The following is a 4,720-nucleotide window of genomic DNA, read 5'->3' as shown; positions in this document are numbered from 1 at the left end:
AGTCATTTAAGAAAATTGGGAAAGGTTCAAAAGTTATTGTCAGATATCACTTAGCTTGCAATGGAGAACATGATCACCTAGGCCTTTAGAGGAGTCTGTGCTTAAGGCCAGAGTCATAGCTAGGGTCAATAATAGGAGTTGGATGTGTACTGAAATGCTATAACTTTCCTTTGCTCCATGTATTAGCTAAGTGTTTCCCTCTCTGTTGGAGTACTATAATTATATGCCCACTCTTCCTACCCACATTGTGATTATTTAGAGGATAACAAACAACAGATTTATGGAACAATATTTTATAGCTCCTATTCTTAATACATTTTATATATGAATGTCTTTGATTTAAGGTAATTGTATCAAATTACTATCTAAAGTAATTTCCCCAGTTAAGTCTCATTAGCTATAATTTGAGGAGTGATGACCTATAAGGCATCTTGAACCTTGGATATGTTAATTCTCTCTACTTCTCCTGCCCCCACCCACTACATGCATACAAACTAGGGTTTAGCCCAGATGGGCTGGGCTATTAGAGGGGGAAATTTTCCAAATATTACAATGACAACACAGGTATTTTAGACCAAAGCTCAATCATATGGAAAAAATAAAGAAAAATATGTTAATAGATTTATGTAAGATATTGGTATACAAAATATGTAACCAAGATTACAAGGGAAACAAAAAACTGGGAAAGAAATTTGAAACAAATATGTCTGATAGGGGCTTCATTTCTTAATTATATAGAGAAATGATTCAAATTTATAAAAATAAAAGTCATTCCCTAATTGATAAATGGTCAAAGGATATGAACAGCAGGTTACAGACAAAGAAATCAAAGCTATTTTTAATCATTTGAAAAAATGTTCTAGTTCACTATTGATCAGAGAAAAATGGAAAATATGGGATGTTGGAGGGGATGTGGGAATGCTGGGATGCTAATCCACTGTTGGAGTTGTGAAAAGGTCCAACCGTTCTAGAGAGCAATCTGGAACTATACCCAAAGGGCTATACAACTGTGCATACCCTTAGATCCAGCAATACTACTGGTAGGTTTATATCCCAAAGACATCCCCCAAAAGAGAAAAAGACCTATCTTTACAAAAAATATTTATAGCAGCTCTTTTTGTTTTGGCTAAGAATTGGAAATTAGGGGTTTGTGTATGTGTTTAGTGGGGGAAGACCTGGGTTGGGGGGGCAACAGTTGAGGGGCCATGGCAGCGACCAGGAAGGAGGACGGAGGCTCCGAAGGGCCAAACCACGACCGGGGAGGGGCAGGTGCGGCCTTCGAATGTAACATCTGTCTGGAGACAGCGCAGGAGGCGGTGGTCAGTATGTGCGGCCACCTGTACTGCTGACCTTGTCTCCACCAGTGGTTGGAGACTCGGCCTGAAAGACAAGAGTGCCCTGTGTGTAAGGCTGGAATAAGCTGGGAGAAGGTTGTCTCACTCTATGGGAGAGGAAGCCAGAAACAGCAGGACCCTCGATTGAAAACACCACCACGTCCACAGGGCCAGAGGCCTGCCCCAGAAAGCAGAAGGGGATTCCAGACATACGGAGATGCTGGAGGCTTCCACCTTTCTTTTGGTGTTGGCGCTTTTCCCTTTGGCTTCTTCACAACTTCTTCATGCCCATGAGCCTTTCTACCGGGGCCCAGGTATGGACCTGGGACCCGGATGTCCAGGCTCTGGCTGGCAGGACTCCCTCTTCCTGCTCCTCGCCATCTTCTTCTTTTTTTGGCTGCTCAGTGTCTGAGCTGCCACTCTTAGGGCCCTCCCCCAACAAGAGAGAGAAATCAGTATTGGGGGACCCCAAAACCTTTTCTTCTAGGTCTCTGCTTTCTGCTGGCTGAGGTCAGACACAGCCTCCTCCATCCTTATCCCTCAAAGATGAGGGAGAGGGAACCAGCTGAGAAACTGAGTGGAAAAGCCAGAGATCCTTTTCCTCTCTAGTTGCTAAGCTCAGATACGACTTCACTCCCAGCTAGGAGGGAAGGTGGTGAAGAGATGGGCTAAGGGGACTGTCTACTTTCACTCTACTTCCCAAGTTCTTCTATTTGGGTTGAAGAGGAAGTGCTCCTTAATTCTCCCCATTTTTGATTTAATTTAATTTTCCCCTCTATGCCTAGGATGTGTTCTGTCTCCCTACCCTCATCCCCACCCTCACTCCATAATTTGTTAGGAATTCAATAAAGAAAATTGAAAATTAAAAAAAAAAGAATTGGAAATTAAAGGAATGCCTTTCAATTGGACAATGACTTAAAAGCTGTGTATATGATGGTGATGGAATATTATTGTGCTATATGAAATGACAAAGAAGATGATTTCAGAATGCCAGGAAAGACTTGTAAGAACTGATGCATAATGAAGTGAGCAGAACAACAGTGTGCACAGAGACACAAATATTGCTTGATGAAGAAATGTGATTGACTTAATTATTCTCAACAATACAATGATCCAAGACAATCCAAAAGGACTACTGATGAAACATACTATCTACCTCCAAAGATGGAACACATACTGCCCCATGCTATTTTTCGCTTTCATTTTTTTCTTTATTTCAAGTTTTCTTGTACAAAATGACTAATATGGTAATGCTTTATAAATTGCAAATGTATATCCCATATTTGATTGTTTAACAGCTTATAGAGGGGATGGGGAAGGAGGGATAAAGATATAAATGTTTATTATTTTTAAAATAAAATATGTATGGATACATACATATATACATAATTGAATAAATATATATTAATAAAATGTATAATTTTTATTGTAGGATTTATCTTAATAATTATCTTTCCTCTTTATGCATGAATTATTTTTTTTCTGTTCATCATGGTACACAAACATAAGCATCATTGAATAGTATTTTGCAAATTTTATAATTATATAATATTTTTTTTTCCATCAGAGACAGTGTAGCATAATGGATAGGAGAGCTGGACTTAAAGTCTGGAGGAACTAGGGTCAAGTGTAGCCTCTGACATTATAGATGAATGACCCTGGGCCAGTCATTTAACCTATCACTGCTCTAGGTCACTATCTATGCCAAAAATGTAGCACTGATCTTTTAGTGCTTCTGTTCAAGGTGTAAAATAATCATGACAAAGACTAAGAGGAACCTCAGACCATTAAGCATTCAACATCCTGCCAGGGGGCAGCTAGGTGGTGCAGTGGATAAAGCATCAGCCCTGGATTCAGGAGTACCTGAGTTCAAATCCTGCCTCAGACACTTGACACTTACTAGCTGTGTGACCCTGGACAAGTCACTTAACCCCCATTGCCCTGCAAAAACAACAACAACAACAAAACAACAAAAAAACATCCTGCCAAAGGTTCTATGGGAAGAAAACCAAAAATATGGTTAGGACATAGCGATGGAAATGGATGGAATAATGACAAATATATTAAAACAAGAAGACATAGATACATGAACATTTATGGGGACATAACCATGCATGGACCAAAAGATTTAGAGAAATGCATTGATAAATCCAAATTAACATAATTAGGATTGGCAAAAATAAGGTAGGAAAAGGAGACAAGAGAAAAGAGGATGAAAAATGAGATAGAGATGTAGAGACATAGATATAAAGAAAAATCATAGTTGAAAAAAAGAAGAGATAACTATGATGTACATTTATGAAGCTCAAAATGATGTTCTAGGAAAACTCAGCAGAATACCATCCCTAAGAATATCCTAGGATTTATCATGCACATGAAGATCTGGGTTCAGAAGATTTTTTTTTTTTTTACTTTTAAAAATGTTCCTCTTACCAGACTAAAATATTGAAGTAGTTCCACTCTTTCTGTGTTTTGGATTTGCTTCCACAATGTAGCACCACATGATAAATGGCTCCATAAATAGAGCAGCTTTTGAGACTGCATTGACTGTGCCAAATCTTCTTTTTAAAAAATGTCTAAACTGCTTGAGGACAGAGATTGTTGTGTTTTTTCTTTGATTCCCTAGTGAGTAACAGTGTGCTTGTAATTTCACTGGTATAGAAAACTTTGTTTTGGAGAGGAAACTCTCCCTCTTTCAGAATGCTGATATGTACCTTTTCAGAAAATTATATTATCAGAGTTGGCTGAGAATACTCAAACATTAAATGAGTAGCCCAGGGTTAGTCAACTAGTATGTTTGAGTCAGTATTGGATCCAGGCAGTTTTGACTCCAAGGCTACCTCACTATCCACTATGCAAGATTACTTCTCACAGTGCCTTGCACATGATAGATGGCTTAATAAAATCTGGTTGAATTGAAATGAAAGGAAGAGTTTGTTCCCATCCTGGTAATTACAAGAATGAAAACCATAGTGTTATTTTTTATATCGACAGTACTGGAGGTGAAAAATAATATAATGCCTCATCACTCTAGGCACTAGCATGGATAAGAAATAGGAGAAGGAAAGATTAGAAAGAAGTTAGAAATGTGATTTCTATTCATTTTTAAAGCACCTGTTAATGGAAGGTTGGATTCTTTATCTCTGGTATTGCTCTCTTGCTGTTAAATCTATGTATAGAAGGAATTTCTGTGATTTCAATGGTGACTCAATATGTTCTTCATTTGGGAGGCTCTAAAATGATCTTCGCTTTACCACCTGCGGAAATCAGTGTGGATTATCTGAAAATATTTGATTGTGGTGGCAAGTTTTATCTCATTCTAAAAAAAGAACTAGCACTTAGCTTTAGGGTAAGGACCATTGATTCAATCTGGTTTCTAAGTCTTA

At 38.3% G+C, this 4,720-nt stretch overlaps 1 pseudogene; it reads left to right on the top strand.

The window, feature by feature from the left end:
- Positions 1–1,205: 1,205 nt before the first annotated feature.
- On the top strand, positions 1,206–1,746 carry LOC122736371 (annotated as a pseudogene).
- The last annotated feature ends 2,974 nt before the right edge of the window (positions 1,747–4,720 follow it).

This window comes from Dromiciops gliroides, chromosome 1 (assembly GCF_019393635.1).
Source record: "Dromiciops gliroides isolate mDroGli1 chromosome 1, mDroGli1.pri, whole genome shotgun sequence".
Taxonomy (NCBI): Eukaryota; Metazoa; Chordata; class Mammalia; order Microbiotheria; family Microbiotheriidae; genus Dromiciops; species Dromiciops gliroides.
This window is presented reverse-complemented; position numbering and strand designations above follow the sequence as displayed.